Source organism: Atractosteus spatula, chromosome 2 (assembly GCF_055471065.1).
Source record: "Atractosteus spatula isolate fAtrSpa1 chromosome 2, fAtrSpa1.hap1, whole genome shotgun sequence".
NCBI classification, from domain to species: Eukaryota; Metazoa; Chordata; class Actinopteri; order Semionotiformes; family Lepisosteidae; genus Atractosteus; species Atractosteus spatula.
The window spans coordinates 46346925-46367979 of NC_142707.1; positions in this window are offsets into that span (position 1 = coordinate 46346925).

Below are 21055 nucleotides of genomic sequence, written 5' to 3' on the forward strand. Positions count from 1 at the left end.
TGTTCCTCCATAACTTCTCAGTTTCTCATACTTTGGTTAGAAGGAGTCAATGTGCTCAGGATCTGAATCAGATAGCACAGAAATTAAAAGCTAAGTAAATTAAGCAATGAAAAGGGAAATATATAGACAAATTACAATTTTGTCTACCAGGTAATGATGTAGATGGTAATGTATTATTACAAATCTTCATAATATGTAGGATTCAGCAGGAATATAGAACTAAAATGATTGATACAAGGACTTACAATGATGTATTGCTTTGAACAGTTAAACAAAGTTTTTAAAAATGAAGCATGACAGTGGTTGCTGGGATTTAGAATAATTATTCAATATCTATTATTCGCTATTAACAGATAAATGTTGGCATAATTTAGCATATTTTTTGACCATCTGGGAAGGACTCAGGAAATGCTGCTCGTCTGCTAAATAATTTCTACCACTCCATGTCCTTTTTTCCTGAATATTTAGTTTCCTTGAACTTCAACTTGAACTTGGCTTGCATGTACGGCATGTAAGTAGTTAAATCCTAGGCTGTAAAGCACTTCAAATATGTTCAAATATGCCTAATACATAATAATGGTACAATTTGGTACACTTGCGGTGTTTACATTTGTACAAAATGCATAATGTTTAAAATTGTCACTTTTTAAGTCCACTTTTCATTAACATAATTCAATACACCAAGTTGATAATGCCCAGCTCTTCCATTTTGCTAGTACCATACCCAAACAGAGGAAGCAAGTGTTCATCAAATTTATGAACAAAGCCTTAATGAAATGGTCTGTCCATTTATCATTCTATTTAGCCCTAAAAATGTTAAGCTTCTTCTTTTTACACTTACAGTATGGAGCATTGTGTATAAAGTTGTTTACTTTAGAAATTAAATTAGATTTATTAAATATTTTCACCTTCAGAAAACATGTTGGAAAAATGTCCTGATTGTAAAAATGAAAAAGTCTCAAGATGGAAAAGATGAAGGCAAGAAAGTCATGCCTTTCATTGCATTTTAGAAAAATGAAGAATGATAAATATCACAATAGTGTTATCAATATGTTAGATATTAATGTTAACATTTCAACATAACTCCTAATATGATGCATGATATTTGCATGAATAAGGAAAACAAATAATAGGTTTATTCCATGCTGGAAAGAGAAGAGAGAAAACCCAATGTTTCGGCTGTGAAACCTTCTTCAGGTTTGCATGAATAATTCCAGTTGTTCATACTGTATATACAGGTAGACCTGGGGGAATGCCGACAAAAACCTTTTAATGACAGCTATTTGTTGGGCTGGTGTTGATCTATACAAATCATCTTGGACCCTTTTAAGTGATTACTGTTACTGTGTTTTTTCTATGCTGTCAGCCAGACAATCATAAAAACAAAGCAACTGCTTAAAACTAAATTAAAGTCTTTATTTAAATAATGCCATCACTAAACTCAAAACCAAGGCCTCTTTAATAAGCGGCTACAAAAGACATAGTATTGACATGGTCATCTCTACAGACAAGAGAATACGGATATAGTGGTGCACACACACAACAGAAATGGAGACCAGAGACACCTACAGTAAAACACATAACGGCAAGTACAGTACATGCCTGCAACCCACAAATTTTGTTATTCAATATAGGATTCAATATATGACCTGAGGATCTTATCGAGCCATTTCTTGAATTTAACCAGGGTATTGACTTCGGCACCATGGCTTAGTAGCTTGTTCCTTGCTCCCACAACTCTACTGTATGTGGAAAAATGTGCCTCGTGTTGTTATTTTTAAACACACTTCTATGAAGTCCCCTGGGTTGACTTTTTTTAAGCCTTCGAGGTTTCCTAATGCTTGAGTCAGCTGCCTTGTGATCTTTCTGTTTGGGGCTAAAAAGATTCACTTGTTTTTCCTAGTGTAGTAGAACATTTACACCATTTAAAGTTAAAAAGATCTTCTTGTTAACATGGTGAACAAAGTTGTACACAATATTCTAAATGTCTTACAAGTGCATTGTAGAATTTTAATATAACACCCCTGTATTTAGAATCTTATGATTTTTATTATATATCCTGATATTTCTGACAAAAACAATACATCCAGAGATAACACGAATTAAAAAGGGGGGAAAATGTGACCAGCCAGAGATACAAGGTGCACAAATACACATACTGTATATGTGTATTGTAATGTGGACTATTCAGCTCATTCATGCATCAACCTGGCTTCACTTATTATGTTTCTCTACCTGAAATGAATCATCAATTTTTATGGTAAAAATATCAGTGTGTAATTTTAAAGGAGCAATTATTTGAAAGGACGAACTAAGAATGGATTGCCTTTAAGCTGAGAATGTACAGTAGGTCAGTGCAATACAATCCAGCTCCCTTAATCCTTAGATACTAACCTAAAAACAAATACCTTTTTTACCATAGAACAGTCTGATTTTTTTCTACAGCAGAAGCCTGTGTCAAGAGAGGATCTTTGTATATTAGCCTTTGTTCTTATTTAATGTGACACTTCATGGCAGCAGATGGCACATTTTTGTGGAATATCCTTGTTTCCATGGTGCAGTGTTGACTGTCAGCTGGTTTTGAGTGCTGAGAAGAGGAAGTGGCACCAGCAGGCCTTTGAGTATTAAAATCAGTGTCAGAGTGTCACTGCAAAGGCTACTTGTAGTAAATATCCTAAACATTTACATTTTAAAAAGATGAATCTGTCATGAAATATTTCTTTTATGATACTGTTAAATTGCATTCTCCCCTTTTGTGATGTAGATTCAATGTACTTTTTTAAAACTCAAAATGCCAGTGGTTTCTTCCTAATTTTAAGCCATCAACACTTTTTTTCTTCTCAAATATTTAACATGGTAATTGTTACAAAAGCAAATATCACACAATTGAATGTAAGTGTAATTATAAAAAGAAAAAAAATTAAAGAGTAGGCAGAAACCTATGCACAGTACATGTTTCAGCAGTTTCACATCAAGAAGAACATATGTTTGTAAAACCATGTAATTTCTACTGTATTTGTTACAGAAACAGCTAAAACAATATGGTTTAAACCTGGGATTGCTTACTGACACTGTGTTGTACTTCATGTATACAAAAGACAGTACACATGCTCCTTTAGATATATTTTTTCCAAAAAGAGGTGTGACGATATTCTACTGTTGTTAAAGTCAATGCTGCTTTGCACTGGACAATATTATTGCAAATATAATGCAATATATTCATATATTAGGAAACATTGTTCACAAATTATTTATTGTTTTTAAACGCAATCATTTTCTCGTATAAATGCAATACTCGTTGCATATATCTCGTATAAACTCAATTTTTTTTCTCTGTGGTGATAATAAGCTTCCGTAGTATTGATGAAGTTCGAATCTATTGTATATTTATGTGCTCAGATTAGATAAGGAATTCACTTCAGCATTTTAGGAGGGAACGAATCTTCAGATTTCTCTTCAGTGGCTTACTGGAAAAAAGCACACATTTTATGGTCTGTCACAGTTAGGGAGCTAGTTAGAGTTTTTCAAACAGGACAGGTAAAGCAGGCTGGAAAATCCAATAATAAAGACCACCAGGGTTACTACTGGTAAAATATAAGAGCAGACAGGACAGGTCAAATAAAATCATCTGACAGTAAAATCATCTGACACAGAGCACGTTGTATGAACATGTCCTCCCCAGGAAACTGAAAAAAATATTCTAGCACATACATTCATTGCAGCTTTGAAAGTTCACTATTACCTGAACATTTTCAAATGAATAAATGAATATATGTCTCTCAGAACCTTAGCTTTGCAACTCTCAAATGCAATGGGGGTGCCATGAGGTTTACATCATGATTTTGTTTTTGTAATATCCTCTAATCTGGAACTCACAACAGTTAATCACCTGAGTTCACCACTAATATCTTTGTGCCAGCAAAGAAGAGATCAAGGAGGTCTTTCTCACAAATGTCTGCTGGTCAGCTACCTACGTTTCCCACACTGGGACTCCAGCTGTCAAGCCACTGAGGTCACTAGCTAACTAGCTAAAAAGCGTCTTGGAAGAGACAATCAATGAAAGGGCTGGAAATTCACACATCAGTTCAGCACAGCTTGAACAAACAAACAAGTGTACTGAGGAGCTGTGTTTGTTTGGTTGAGCAGCTGAAAAAGGTAGGACTACTGACTATTAAATCAAGAGTGCAAATGTTGTGGTATTATTCCTCCTTCAATTATTCATCCATGCATTTTCTAACTGCTTCATCCAATTCAGGATCACAGGGGAGCCGGAGCCTATCCCTGCAAGTAATGGGCACGAGGAAGGCTATGCCTTAAACAGAACTCCAGTCTATCACAGACACAAACATGCACACCTTCACACCGGGGCCAGTTTTCCCAGAAGCCAATTAACCTAGCAGTATGTCTTAGAACTGTAGGAGGAAACTGGAGCAGAGGAATCCCACACAAACAAGGGGAGAACAAACAGCATGCAGACTGTACCCAGGAACTGAACGCAGGGCCCTAGCTCCACAAGGCCCCAGTGCTAAAAACTGCTCCACCATGCCATCCATGTGAGATAATATATACAGTACTTCAATTCATCAATATTTATTAATATTAATATTTTATAGATATATTGAGGATTCATATAGAAACCAATGCCCTCAGGCAACGGACATGGGGCGACCTGGTACTAGGAGGGTCTCAGGACATCCGAACGTCAATGCTGAGCAAAGGTGAATCAGTGACCCTGAAATATATAGCCCCAGAGAGAGAGACACTGGAAGGACAGCAAAGTACAGGAAACTAGGGACAGGACAGAGTAGGAGCGCCCTCTGGCTGCAGAGGGCGTGACATAAACATTATTATTATTGCTTTGTATGATACAGTGGAGATTATTTAAAATGAGCCATATTTACACAGAAATACATGTGATTAGAGAGAACATACAAACACTGGAGGAACATACGAACTTCATGTAGACAGCACCCCAGGTCCAGAATTGAACCCAGAGCCCTACTGTTGTGAGGCAGCAATGCTTACCACTGCACTACCCTCTTTCAGTTGTGGTAGTTTGTAATAATTAGTTGTAAAAATTATTATACATTAATAATCATTTATTCTTAATGCATGTCTTCCCATAAGGAACTACTGCTGCATGACTGTCCAGAATCAACAATGTTTTTGAGAATCTCTCCTGCTGTTTTTCGCCTATCCAGCCTAACACTGCTGCTCACAGCTTTTCTATAAAGAAAACCATTCAGCTTGATTAGAACCATCTTTCATTCTCTGTGAATAAAATCTTAAGAAGGTAAATCATAGAAAAACAGAATTACATAAACAACACAAAAATGCATTTACCATCCATAATGCACGTCAGAATTTCTTCTAATAACTTAAAAGTTTTGCTGTTTTTTGGAGTGTATGCGGAAGTGAGTGTATGTGGAAAGAATGTTACATCAATAACAGCAATGTATTGTGCTATGATTGGATTTTGTTTTGTTTTTATCTGCCACTTACTCTAATTTTAAAGAATTTACCCTGATGACCTAGAATATAAGGACTCGGAATCCTTAAGAGGCTGTCAGAGCAGATTTTAAAAATTAACTTGCAGAACAGAACCACAATAATCACACTGTGTAATGATTTGTATTAAATAATAAATTGTACATTTTGACACCTAACCACCAATGCAGTGAGAGGCATTTAAAATGCAGCGATGTCTTCATAAGGGAAAATAATTGATTAAATCCTAAGCTTTCGCTGCTAACGTGAATTAAAGATTGTCAGGGAGTGTTTTGGTGAGTGTGAAAAATATTTTGTCAGTGATGATTCAGAAATAGTGACAGATGTGTAACAAACACAGATGTGCTTGAATTTTGCTAAATGTGTTTTGGTATCAGGGTGTCATTATGTATATATCTTGTGCACATCCCATCCCTATATAAATCCATGAGAGATGTTAGAATGAGTGATTCTATTCATCTTGGCATCTCATGCAGTGTGGTGAAAAAGTACCCTATTTAAACATACAGTGTGTGACCCTCGCCTACTCCTAACCAAGTCCTAATAGCAGATAAAACTAACCTGATTTGACAAATAATACAAAATCTGCTTTGTCATTGATTTGAAAAATCAGCCAGTATTCAATATCAGGACTGGAATATCTGCCTTCAGCACCTTTATTGCCACTGGCCAAAGCTACAGAAAATGCTATCATCAGGATACTAAACTGGATGATTCATGACAGAATAGTCTGAAGTCATCTGGGAAACTAGAGTGTGCAGTAGGCTTCTCACTGCCAATTCCTTATGCATCAATGTCAACCCGAACAGCAGTTTAAGCAGCTGGGCATAAAATGAACATAATCTGATGTTTCATCTGATGAATCAGCATTCATTCTGAGTTTATTGAGGTCAGGGTGAACTATTTGAACTATTAGTAGGCTGGAACAAGATATGACTGACATCTCCAATGTTGTGGAGATCATTCACAGTAACCTTATTGCTTGCTGTTTGGCAACATTTGGGAGTTAATATAACATCTGCTTAGTTATGGGTGTTGAAAGCTTTTTCCGTGGAAATGAAACAAATGTAATTTCTTTTAAATGGGAGAATCAAGCTTTTCTTTGTTATTATTTCTGCATCAAGCTTTGTGTTAGTTCTGTTTGTTGGTTCTATTATTTCAAGGAAATAAGTCATGCATTTTATTTCCATCAGAACAGTCAATTTAAAAAAAAACAGAAAAGAGACATGCATACAAAGTGATAAGGTACATAACAATGAAATATTTGTCTTTTTATGAGGTACTGTATTACTGCACATTGTGACAAAGCAAATTGTCTCAACTCTGTTATGGTATGGAAGATAAGGGTGGGATACAGAGAAAACAGTAACATAAATAAAGTCACAGTAGTATGTAGTAATTCAAATATTTCACCTCCGCTCAAAAGTAAATGACTTATTTTAATATAGCAGGAATACTGCATACAAACACAACTATGCTACATTTATCATTTTAAGAGTTTCCTTTATTTAACCAAGATTGATAAAGCCACATACTGTAGATAAAACTACAGTATATATAGAAGAGGATATCAACACAGAGCACGGATGCCATCTATTGGAGATGTAGTGAAATACTGTAAGATTCCCTGAGCTGCAACACTTCAGCCGAAGCTCTGTCAACGAGCCTCTTCTGTCAACCTGACTGTTAAAGGGATGGCTTGCACATGTCAACAACATATACAGTATAAAGAGCTTCACTCACATTCTCTTCCTGCATTGATGAAGCTTGTTTATACACAGTGCCCTGGGAAATTGCTCACCCTTCCAATGATGTCCCATTTTGTTGAATTCCAAAGGAGACACGCTCGTTTTTTTAACTTGATTGCTTAATATTTGATATTTGTGAGTGAAAATTTAATTGACAGCAAAAAACTGCAAAGAAAAAATTAAAACAAGTATATGTTATGTCCAATTTATTTTGCACAGTTAATTTATTAGACAATTAGCCAAAGGGCCTCTGTCCGTGCGCAATTACAGTGATTCACATGAAATATGGTCCTAATTTCAGCTAGAACAGGACAGGAGTCTGCAGAAAGGAAATGGAAGAAATACTAACTACCTGCTTGGTTGCTGCTGAAGCATTGCAGCCCAACTCAGCAAAGATTTGTAGAATCAGTTTTACAAAGTTGCCTAAGTACGCAATCTTCAGAAATTTACTTTTTATTCATAGGTTTACTTTCCAGTTCCATGAATATGAAATTTGTTGCTAAAGGAGAGGAAATTACTGTAAATGTTTTCTCCATTTATATGCTTATTATCAGAAAAGACATGGAAATGTGGGATATTTCTTCTGTAAAATTCAAATCATTAATTGAATGACTAAACACTGCTACTGTAAGTGTTTACACAAAGCCTGCAGTAATAAGAAGCATGAAGTTGCCTCTGAGGTCAAACTCATTGGTATGTGCAGAGTACCTTGTCCACTTGGGGGAGACACAGACATACATTGCAGAACAAAGACAATATAAAAAAAGGCCAGAAAGAATAGTTTTTGGATTGCTAGTGTTGAAACAAAAGAAGTAATTAACATCGCGAGAATGTGAATCATTTTGTGATGCCAAAGTATCTGAATTAAGAATTACCTGTATGTCTATGATTATGGAAAACAGAAGAATTAACATGCCATGATTCAATACATTTTCTACTGAGCACAACAATTAATACAGCGTAATAACGGAGCCAAAATGCAATCAACAATGGCAAAGACATACCCTATTATACTTAAAATATTTATGTATTTAATTATTTATATGTACAGTATATATAGTGAGAGACTAGGGTGGCACAGTGGTTAGCATTGCTGCCTTGCAGCTCTGTCTCACTGGGTTCAGTTCTGAACCTGGGGTGCTATCTGCATGGAATTTGTATGTTCTCCTCATGTTTGTGTGGGTTTTCAACAGGTGCTCTGGATTTCTCCTACAGTCCAAACACATACTGGCTTAATTGGCTTCTGAGAAAATTGTCCCTGGTGTGAGTGTGTGCATATACATGTAAGTGTGGGTGTGTACATTTGGGCAGCCTGGTGTTCTATCCAGACTCATACCCAAAACTTTCTTAGAACCTTAGAAATTGTTTGTTTAATCAATGCTTTTTGTGGAGGTCTGTAGCCTTCAGGAAAAATAGTGTTATTGCTGAATTTGTAGAATAACTTTTGAGTATAGATTCCATTTTGCTTATGAGAGCAGCACAGACGTGAAAAAGACAGTTTTCAAGTCAGTAGATGTTATACCTCATCTCTTATACCTTACTAAAGTGGAATGTTATTGGTTGACCTATGACCTTTCACAGCATTATTCTTGAGGAATCATCATGATGTAACAGGAACATTGCTATTCTGCACCATAAAGTTCCCATGGTTTGGGGATGAATTTCTAAAACTGAAACAACAATTTTTTTAAGCTCCTCTTAAATACTTCAGGGGCTTTTATTGGTAAATCATTAGAGCTCCTAAGGCCACATTCATTATTTCCCATTCTCGAAAATACATATTTTGACTGTTTTGTCAGGGTGCTCATTTTGTATCATGGTAGCTTATTTGTAAACTCAGCACGTTCCTCATAACTACAGTACATGCATCACAAACCTATAGAAAGAAATTGGTGAAATAGAAAGCTTTGGTATTCAAAGAAAAACAGGTGTTTATGGGATTTTGTCCTGACATTGAAATACTTTAACCAGCTGTCAAGGAGAAATTGAGTCTCACTGGTTGATGTCCAAGGCTGGGGGGAGGGGGAATGAGGGGGCTCAATTGCACAGTTGTGTGGTTCTGTCTTTTATACATACCTATTCATGTCTGTGTAAAGCATGTGGAAAAATTATGTACTGTACTTAAATAACTGTAGAGCAATCCTTGGCACTTTTTACAAAAGCAAAAAACTGTAAAGGAAAGTCAGAAATTAATAATTATTACTTGCTACTATTAAAGCATGACTGCATGATCAGAAACATGTTTTCATTAAGGTGTATCATGTGCAGCATGGATCAGCATTGTTTTCAACAGTTGTGCATCATTTTGGCAATTTGACAATCATCCTTTTCTTCCCTTTTACCAAGATTCATGTTGCTAAGATAACAAGCAAGAAACTTTGTGAGAACTGTATTGAGTAAGAATGAAGGACCAGTGATATAATGGATTGTTTTGAAAAATAAAAATCTTTATGACACATAAAATCTTTTCAATATATATATTTATTTTCAGGGCACCAGGGAGGTGATAATAACCCCATTTCTATTAAACCCCTGAAGGCAGTGTTCCTCCAGGAACAGGGTTGGGGACCACTGCTCTCATAATCCGGATGAAAAAACTGTGTTTATCATATAAAAGAAAAAATTATAATTATTTAAACTGAGTGTCATTTTCTAATGCAATTCTGTAACCGTGACAACAATTTTTAATTTTCCCCATTTAATGTAGAGTGCATTTAAAAAAAAAAAACCTCAAACTGTTCCAATTTGACTATAGTTCTCTTCTGCACAGACTCACTCTTACCATGCTGGCTCTTGATCTGACCAGTACCCACTCTCTCTGTCACATGATTACCCCATGAAATATTCCTGAAAGAGCACCTGCTTTGCAACATTCTGTAAATGTTTCAAGGTGTGTTGCAACAAATACTGTAGGACATTAATTATTACTACTGTATTTGCTTTTGTTTAGAACTAGTAACCAACTGGATGTTGACTGCAGTTATGTGAAAGTTATTACAGTTTATACAGTATATAACTAAATTGGGAACCAAGGGAAAGTGGGATCATAGTGTATTTGGGACAGCTACTGTATATAGCAAGGTTCATTATATTGTTCCTGCTGTAGGCAACAAGTGTCTGAAAGAATGTAGAAACCATGGGTAATGCCTATTCATTCACAGCTTCAAAGCAAAAAGGGGATGTTTGCTGAGATGTAGGTATTACAGATCGAGTGATCAAAGCAATTGTAAGGTTTACTTTGGCTTACCTCCTTACCTTCTTACATTCTTAAAAATAATTGAAGTTCTTTTTGGGAAAATGATTAAGTGTCAATCAGCAGTCCAGAAAGACACCATATAAATACATAAACATACACATAAAGCATGTGCCAGGCGTGAGGTCCTTGTTCAAGATCAACCGGGAAGACCAGAAGTTAAGTACAGTACTTGAACTTTACTAAGAGAGGTTGCTGTTCTGTGGTTTTAGGGTTCTTGGATTTCCTGAGTGATTCCCTTGGTTAAAAACGGCCTCTCTTGCTTAGTTGGGGCGTTTTAGAAGAGGGAGATGGGTTCCCATTTATTGTATGGCATCCATGTTTGTAGAGGGAGAGAGAGAGATATAACCGCAGTTTGTATTTGATTTAATTTACTAGGCAGCTTATCTTTTCTTTTGGCCTCCGAACATTATTTAAGAGTCAAATTCTTGGTAACAGTCTGGGGTTTCCTAGGTGGCCTAGACATAGGTCTCTGAAATGCCTTGACTGTAAACTTGTAAACAAAAAAAACTTGTGTGTTGTGTGTTTATGTCACAGTCATTGTTAATAAATGTTTGTTTAACCAAGAGTGACTGAATTATTACTCTTTCACCAAAGCTATACCAACTGCTTGGGTATATTAATGGCAAAATTCTTACATGGTTACTTAATTTACTTATTGACTTTTGTGCTTGGTCAATTCCCGATATTCACTTCTTTCATAAGCCCCATTTGTAACAATAACAAGGCTTTCTGTATTTTTATGTTCCAATGTTTCTATATGCAACAATTAAAAATAAAACAAAAACCCCATTGTTTAATGTCCTATTGACATTTCAGTATCTGTACCTATCACTGCCTGGTGGTTGTCTCTAACCACTGTTATTTGAACCCAATGAACTTGGTTGTATTTAAGGCTGTCATGTGAACTATCATAGGAAAGAAAATAATGAAAGTTAAGTGACCAAAAGGCTCTGACTTCTGGGATACAGTTTTAGTACTGGAACAGTTAAACGTAACAGGTGAAAGAAAACTGCATAAATCTGGGAACACTGTCATTCTTAATGGACAATATAGAGGACATGAAAATACCAAAAGTGGTAACTAAGTTAAACCACAATAGGAAATTGAACACCTAGTAAAAGGGAGAAAGGCAGTGTTTCAAGTGACGGGGTGGAAGAGGACAGAAGATAAAAAGAAAGGGTCCCCTGGCTTCAAGATTTCAATCTCCAGGAGTATCACATTAAGTAGACAAGAGTGCATCTGGAGCTCTAAGAATATTGTGGAAGCTGATGAATGTGCCGGGACTGATCCCAAAGACTCCATTAACAGCAGTTTCACTCAGTTTCCCTGCCAACAAGGCAAGATATTCTTCAGGATTGTTGCACAAAGCTTGCCAACCTATCTTTTTAAGAACAACATGATTGATACCTCAATACAAAAAAATGGTGTAACTGTTTGATGTGTGAGCACATCAGTGTCATCTGGCTGCTATTTCAAATAAGGAGACAAAAAAGCTCCACAAGGTATTTCTTCTTTTAACAAATGCATATGGTTCTGTATCATGAACTGTTTTAGTCAGAATTAATGTTTTTCACTATACGACTTCTAGTTCAGGCTCTAGGACTCTAATTCCTAGACTATTGCAACTCCCTACTGGCTGGCCAATACTGTTGGCCCAATCCAACTCACTCAGAATTCTGCTGCTCATCTGGGCTTTTCTCTACCTTACTTCTCTCTTTCCAAGCCATTAAAACATTGGCTCCCTGTGTGAGCTGTACACTCATTCTTGTCTATTGCTATCATAACCACCCTGTCCCCTCTATATCATCCCTCACCTCTCCCTCTACCCCATCCAAAACCTCTCTGCTCCTCTTCCATGTTCCCCCTCCTCCAGGGCTCATTCATCCTTGGCACTGCACTGAACTGCTCAGTCCGTGACCTCCTTCTGGCTTCTCCTCAAGACTCATCTCTTTGGACAGCACCTGTAAGATCTCTCAAACTGTCATGAACTTTTACCGCCTACTTATACTGTACCTTGCGCCATGGAATTCTTTCTGTACTGTAGTAAATTATTCCTCATCTACACAATATTTACTGCTCAGTGGACATTATTTTCAATCTGTCTGCAGTCAATGCACTTCTAACATGTGCCATCCTCACTGTTTTCTTTCATTATTACCTTTATTTCTACTGTATTTTAATAATTTTCATAACAAGTTATTATGGAAATTATTAAATTGTATATTGTATAATAAAAGAAAAATAAAAGCAAGAATAATTTAAATATGACTACTACAATTTCAGTAATCTCAGTAGGTTTCTCAGTCTTGTGATGTCAATGTGCATGTTTTCAGATTCTAAAGCTTCCATTCAGATGATTTGTAAATACAAAAATACACATCTCCTCAGAAGAATTTGAAATCTTAAGTTAAAAGAAGCAATAACTTTGTACTGATCAAACACGTGTCACGTCTTGTGTTTTCACCAAGACTAACTCCCAGTCCTAGCGGACAGTTATTTTTACTGCACTTGAACCCTTGGTATTTTTGCAGCTACTTTTCCCAGCTCAGCTCAGGTTTTCTAGGTCATTAACGCTGTAGACCTGATGAAAAGGGTGAAACTAGTCTAACTGGCTAGATAGGATCACCTCAGTCCCTCTTCATGTCACCCGAATCCTATGTGATAGCAGGTGCTAGACATTTAGCCAGACTTTTATTTTCTATAACTCATGAGTCCAAGCAAGGGTCATGATGAGCTGGAACAGAATGGTAGAATCACACCCTAAATGGCACACCAGTCTTTCACTGGCCCCAGAGGACAGTATAGAGATGAAATCGTGTCTTGGGGTCGTGGGAGGAAAATAGAATCCACAGAAAAACCCCACATGGTCATGATGAGTACATGCAAACTCCACACAAAAGGCACTCCAGGCAGAACTGAACCTATGACCAAAGAGCAGAAAAGTTTTTATACATTTCAAAGTTCCTATTAAACCTATAGAGCCATATTTGGAAAAAAAGAAGTGTCAAAGAAGTATGTAACTGACGTAACTGATTATACATCTGCAATTTTCCATGCTAATTAAATAATAAGGGTGAAGTAATGAACTTAAGTTCTCAGATGAACTTATCTATAGATTAAAACTTTGGTGCCTTTAGGAAGCTTTATTGTGCCTTTAAATACAGTTACATTTTGTTTCATTTTCAGAAGGGACAGCCCCTTTCCAGCAAAATTCGAAATGACTGAAGGGGTGAAATGCCATTTTAATACTTATCTAGGCTTTAGTGTATTTTAGAAATAGGGAAAAAAGTATGGGAGTGATCAATGTATAACGCAAAACAGAAACTTTCAAAGCAAGTGTTGTGAAATATCAGTTTTCTATTTATTAAAAAACAACCTACCAGTATGTCTTTGGACTGTGGAAGGAAACCAGAGCACCTGGAGGACCCCTACAGTAAATGAACAGATGGGTAACACAAGCTCTGCACAGAGAGCACCAAGGGTCCAGAATTAAACCCATGGCCTCAGTACTACAAGAAAGCAATGTTAATCAATGCACCTCCAATGCCACCCATGACATAGCAACGTAATTTCCAAAACTCAAGTGAATAGATACTGATAACTGAATAGTACTGTTTGCCAATTTAATGCACTCATACACTCTGAGGGATGCTGAATTTGTATAGAATTTATATTGAATGGATAAGGTAAGTCATATTTGAGCTTTGAATCTGTATTACATACATATCTTAGGTTTATAATTAGACTGTTCTTAAAACACTGATAAGGTGCTGAGAAAACTCCAGGTTTCCAGTTACTATAAATATTATTCAATGATTTACCCAGCAGTGATTATAAGTAATAGGTTTATTCCATGCTGAAAAAAAGAAGAAAGAGAACACAACGTTTCGGCCGTGGAGCCTTCTTCAGGTGTGCTAGGGTTAACTGTCCTTGAGCACTGTAGAAAATAACTTCACACACATGGCCGTTGTCACTGCTTGAAGGATATCACATTCTGATCATTCCGCCTTTGGTCTTCCAATTCTGTTCTTATGCTGCTATTTTTAACTGTGGTAAATATATATATTTTAATTATTTCACAAAAACACTCAAGTAAAATAAATGCAGTTTATTTACAGTGCTTCCATTCCCCTACACCAGAAAACAAAACCCCAAAAAGAAACAAAACTAATTCTTCAAATGAAGATAAATCCTCCTTATTGCGTTCTCTCTGTTTTAACACCCAACACCCAACACCCCCTTAGACTAGGGAGCCAGCTTAAATAGCTTGTAAGCCCCTCCCCTTCTGGAACAAACCATTTCTCTGATTCAAAGTATGTGGTTTTTCCCATTTACTTAAATAACCCTTGAGAAGCTGGGTTAGGTTTGGCCTTCTGAGGCCAACATAGGCTGGCCCCGGAAGTACCGACACCAAACAAACAGTATCATCCATTGAGAGCGATCTCTATTCACATCACAGTACTCACACATACCTGTGTTTAAGTATATGAAATTAAGTATGTTTATGTACGTGAATGTATATGAAATTAAGTAATTCCAGTTACTAGTCAAGCCCTGAGTGTGCACCCTCAGGAACTTATCTAGCAACCGCTCAACGGAAGGTGTTGTATTTTTTTTTGTATTTTTGTATTGTGTTGTATTTTCCGTACTATCTGTACCTCGTGACAGGCTCCTCTGTCACATTTGTATTTAGATATTTTAACACATTTGCAATCCACACAATCACAATCGTTTCTGTTTCTTAATACACTGTACTGGATTTTTTTGTTTTACGTCAGAGTCCGGGTGCCTCAAGAAAAATATTTCAAAACTCATTCCGAGGATTTTAGGAACTCTGAATTAGGCAGGCAATAAAAAGTACGTTCTCCTGAATGAGCGACAGCGTACAGGATGCTGCCGTAATATCCGTATGAGGTGCAGGTACAGTAGCTTGCTTTTCGTGCAGCGAGGATAACGCCAGATCTACAATGGCAGAATAGGTTGAACAATTCAAAGTTCAGTAGTCATTTAAACTTTATTGTACTGATCACTGCTTTTCCAAGTAGTTTAAAAAACCCATGCATAGCCTCTTAGTTAAGAAGTACCGTCAAAATCGTTTAAATATCTAAAATATATAGACCTACATTATTTCAAAACAAGTATTTTCTGCTTAATATCAGTGTCGTACAGAATTAAGTATCCCGTGGAAAACTGTATTCCCTTTTAAAGTGCGGAGGTGCTGGGTAAATCTAAAGCAAAGATTTGTCTGACGGCAGGTGCATGGGCTTCGTATTGTCTGTAGTAAACGCGCATTTTACATTTCGCCTCCGCACTATGAAAGGGGATAAGATTTCCACGGGCTACCGACACCTTGATAGGGTCTCAAATAGGTCTGTTGGTAGAGCATGAGATTTATAATCTCAGGGTAGTGGGTTCGTGTCCCACATCAAGCGCAAGGTTCTCTAATAACCCATACTGGGCTGCAGCAGTATGGGGGGGACGGTATTGGCGGTCTCTGTGCGGAAGAAAGGCCTGGCAACCTCTTGGATTGCGCGTAGCAGGGACCTCAGCCGCCTTTAGTTCATGTGTCGGAGACCTCGCCGGTCACACGTATCGTGCCATGAAAACTCTAAGGATAGTGACGGTGCCTTATTTAATGTGACGTAAATATACAGGTACTGTATAAAATTCGCTAAAGCATACGAAACACTCGGTGTGAACAAATTACCTAGCCCTATAAGTCACCAATGATATTGAAGAAGTCCATCACTATTTTTAAAAGTAAGGAGAAAACTAAGACGTAAAAATAATTCACCTAAAAAAATTCCTCTCTTTTGTTCGTTCCTCTTGTGGAATATTCCACAGTTGTCCTATAGTTTTGATGTTCTTCTGTCTGGTAATACTGAACAAAGTATACTGAGCTATTTGTTTCATGTGCCTCAGCTGAACTTTGCCCCTAGGTGTTAGCTGGGGAGGAGAATTGTGGGAGCTGTAGTCCTCCCTCACCTCGTCCAGTTCTTATGGTACTGTATTTCCACCCGCCCCCCATAAATTACAGTCTGGAGTTAATTTAAAAAATCCACTTATTGTGACGTCTATCATAGTAATCCATGTTTACTGTATTGCAATAAGGGTAAATGGACAATACCCATAGAGGAGTGTAAAAAAAGACTATCAAAATGAGTACCCTGGCTGGAAATGGTACTGCACTGCTACATAGATTCAAGGAATGCTGGGGCAAGAACAGCTTTATGGTGCAGTAAGTGATGTTTAAGCACATACAGGAAAGCAGCTGAACATCTGGCATGTCCTGGCTTATTGAATGCCATCTGTTCTATGGCAGTGGCTGACTTGTCCTTCAGAACAGGAAAAATATGATGTGTAAAGGAAGATTAAATACAGTAAATTAAAAATGAGATGAGGCTATTGGACCTATAAAACTCATTTGGTAGTTAGCTGGTAGTTGATCCAAAGATCTTACTCACTATTTGTTGAAGTCCAAGATATCAGCTTCAACAATACGGCTGGGCAGTTAGTTCCATTCTTCAACAACCCTTTGTGTAAAAAAGGGCCCCATGCATTCAGTTTTAAATGCACTTCCACATAGGTTTCATTTCTGTCTTCTAGTTTGCTTTTTCTTTTTCACAGTTTTTCATTTGACTTTTGAGCAACATCCTGTAATGTACCAAATTCTTTGAAAGATGCTGTACGCAACTATAGAAAGGTTAGTAGTCCTTCAACTTTTGCTTTTGTTCTTTCTGGAAAGTAGTGAACAACACAAACAAGTGTAAATGTTTGCTTTAGTGGGACATGTTGGTCATTGTCCACCTACCTGTATGTGACTCATTCATATTTTCTTTTGGAACAGATACAATTTGTTTGAGATAGTTGGTATAAAAATTATTGGTTTATTAGAACTTGATTAATAGATAGCTACTTTATTGATCCCGTGAGGGAAATTGCAGTGCAGCAGCAGCTTAACACAGACAACACAGCCACAGTGTAACGAATGATACAATAATAATAATACAATACATACAATACAATCAGTACAGTGAGGGGTGCACTAAAAGAGTTACTCACAGTCCAGAACACACAAAGAACAAACTAGAACAGAACAGTACGCAGCAAAATCGTATTGCACGTTTGAATATAAATATAGATGTAAATATAAATATAGATATATTGCACGGGTCCCTGGCATATATTGCACAAAAAACGGTTGTAAATGGGAAAAGAAAAAGAACAGATGTAGCAGTTTACTGTTCAGTCCAGAAACAGGTCACTGTCAATGTTGCCTCTGCCCAGACACAAGATGGATGCGTTGTACAGTCTTATGGCAGAAGGCAAGAATGACCTCCTGTAGCGCTCCCTGTCGCACCGTGGATAAATCATTCTATTGCTGAACGTGCTCTTCATTTCTACAAGCCTGTCATAGAGGGGATGGGAAATTTTGTCCATGATGGCCTCGTTTGGACACCATTCTCCTCTCAGCCACTACCTCCAAGGGGTCCAGGTCAGACCCAATGACAGAGCTTGCTCTCCTGATGAGTGTTTTCAGCCTTTTAGAGTCCACTGCTCTAATCCCAGGGCCCCAGCATACCACTTCATAGAAAATGGTGCTCTTTACCACCGACTGATAGAACATATGTAGCATCTTACTACATACATTGAAGGACCTGAGCCTCCTCAAGAAGTTAAGTCGGCTCTGACCCTTCTTGTAAATGGCCTCGATGTTCATAGACCATTCAAGTCTATCATCGATGTGCACTACCAGGTACTTGTACGAGTCCACCATCTCCATACCACTCCCATGGATGTAGACAGCAGTAGGTTTGACCTTTTTCCTCCTAAAATCTACCACCAGGTCCTTTGTCTTTGTTACATTCAGTTTCAAGTGGTTCTCCCCACACCACTCTACAAAGCTGCTGACCTGTCCTCTGTACTCCTCCTCCTGCCCACCCTTGATACATCCCACAATTGCAGAGTCATCTGAGAACTTCTGCAGGTGGCATGACTTTGAGTTGTACTTAAAGTCCGAAGTATAGGGGGTGAAGAGGAATGGAGAAAGAACCGTCCCCTGAGGAGCCCCTGTGTTACTCACTACCTGTTCAGACACACAGTTCTGAAGTCTGTGGTCTGCCTGTCAGGTAGTCAGTGATCCACGAGATCATGGAGGCACCGACTTGCATCTCCTCCAGCTTCCTCCTTAGAAGTAAGGGCTGGATGGTATTGAAGGCGCTGGAGAAGTCGAAAAACATGATCCTTACGGTGTTGCCAGCCCTGTCCAGGTGTAAGTAGGTTCTTTGCAGCATGTAGATGATTGCATCCTCCACGCCAACACTGGCCTGGTAGGCGAACTGTAGGGTGTCCAGTGATGAGCTAACCAGGGGTCTCAGATGGGATAAGACCAGCCTCTCCAGTGTCTTCATGACGTGAGAAGTCAGTGCAACTGGTCTGTAGTCATTGAGGACAGAGGGGTGCCCTTTCTTTAGTACCGGGACCAGGCATGATGTCTTCCAGAGCACAGGGACTTTCTCCAAGCGCAGGCTCAGGTTAAACAGTCGCTGGAGCACTCCGCTCAGCTGATCAGCACAGGCCCTCAGAACTCTGGGACAGAAGTTGTCTGGTCCTGTGGCCTTACCCTGGTGCAGCCTCTTCAGCTCCCTCTTCACCTGGTCAGCTGTGATGGTCAGCCTCGCCTGGGGGATGGTTCTCATAGCACTTTCAGTGCTGCAGGTGCTAATGGAGGAGGTGCTGGAGAATGGCAGCTGTGGGGGGTGGGGGGGTGAGTAGCTGTTGGGGGTTGTAGCTGTAGGCGGCCATGATTGTGGGGGGATGGAGGAGGTGTTGGGCACTCGCAGCTGTGAAGGGTTAGGGAGCGTGTGGCTGTGGGGGGATGGGTGTTGAGCCACAGAGGACCCTGAATCAAACCTTTTAAACTGGTTCAACTCGTTGGCCATCTCCAGGTTCCCCTCCGTTGCACCCCCAGCCTGTCTGAAGCCAGTGATCTCTCTCATGCTGCTCCATACATCTCTCACCCTATTCCTTTGCAGCTTGTCCTCTACCTTCCTCTACCTTAACATCTGCTTTAGTTCCCTCTGTACACACTTGACCTCTTCCTTATCCCCCTCCTAAAGGCTCTCTTCTTGTCATTCAGAAGAGCCTTCAGGTCTCTGGTGATCCAGGGTTTGTTATTGGAAAAGCAATGTACGTCTTTGGTGGGGATGGTGTTATCTACGCAGAAGTTAATGTAGTCAGTGACACAGTCCACCATGCTGTCTATGTTGTCCCCATGTGGTTCGCACAGCACATCCCAGTCGGTAGCCTCCAAAGCACCACGTACAGTAGATCCTCCATAGCCTCCTGAGACCATCTCCTCACAGTCCTCACTGTTGCAGGTTGACGCTGGACAATAGGCGTGTATAGTGGTGTAAGCAAGACTAGGTTGTGATCTGATCTGCCAAGGGAGGGAAGGGCTGTGGAATTATATGCATCCTTAGCATTGGCATATAATAAGTCCAGTGTTTTGTTTTCTCTGGTCGTACAGATCGTACTCGGTTGTACAGGAGTCCAAGATTTGCAACACCAACAATTTTGAATTCCACCGTGTCCTGACAAAATTTGCTCTGACTGATCTCTGGTGTATTATCTGTTTGTAAGTAGTGAGTGACCTTTGTGTTCAATGTTTTTCTAACATTGATCCCAAACAGCTGACAATTTGGAACTGACGTTTTTGTACTTTGAAGCAAGCACTGCTCCCCAACAAACTTCATTAGACATTACATTACGCCCTATACATCTTCCATCACATTATTGTCATAACTTTTATGCTGGGGAAGAATTTCAAGATTTTGCTTTACTTAGACAATGTACACAAATGCTGTTTCTTAAAAGTTTTAAGCTTCATGGTATCTGGTTTGCATGAAACAGGCCTTGGAAAAGATTTTGTTATCTCCTCTGATTAAGACAATTCAATTGTTAGGACTATTTCAACATTGTGTGCTTACTGTATCCATCTGCACTTAAGTGAAGCTTGAAAACAATCTCTATTATTGCCTAAGAATAACGGAAAACAGCTCATACTAATAATCTAAAGAAGTGTCTTGTAAGGCTTGTTTTTTATTTTGTGGAATTTTGGTTCCACTGTTAAGAATCAACTAAACAGCTAACATAGAACTGTTGCTGAGGGCTCATTGGAAAAAAGTATATTGGAAAAAGTCACATTAAAAATCTACATGTAGTCACTGTGATAATTGACTAACTTCATGACCATAATGTTAATGATGATGCATTCACATGATACTTTTCTTTGTACGTTATGTATAACCTGCAATCAGCTTTGACCAAGTTTCTTAATTTAGGGTGCTCAATTGAAACACCAGCCTTGTCCCAGGTCACCCTTGAGTCAGGTGGACTGTTCTTGGCTATTTTTCACTTCATTGTCCACTGCAAATGAACTTTCCAATGAAACTGGTCAGAGGGGAAAGGAAACGCTGTAAGAGTCAACGAGAGATGGAATTCTTCATCACAGGTCTCTTTCTGCTGCAAGAATATCGGCTTT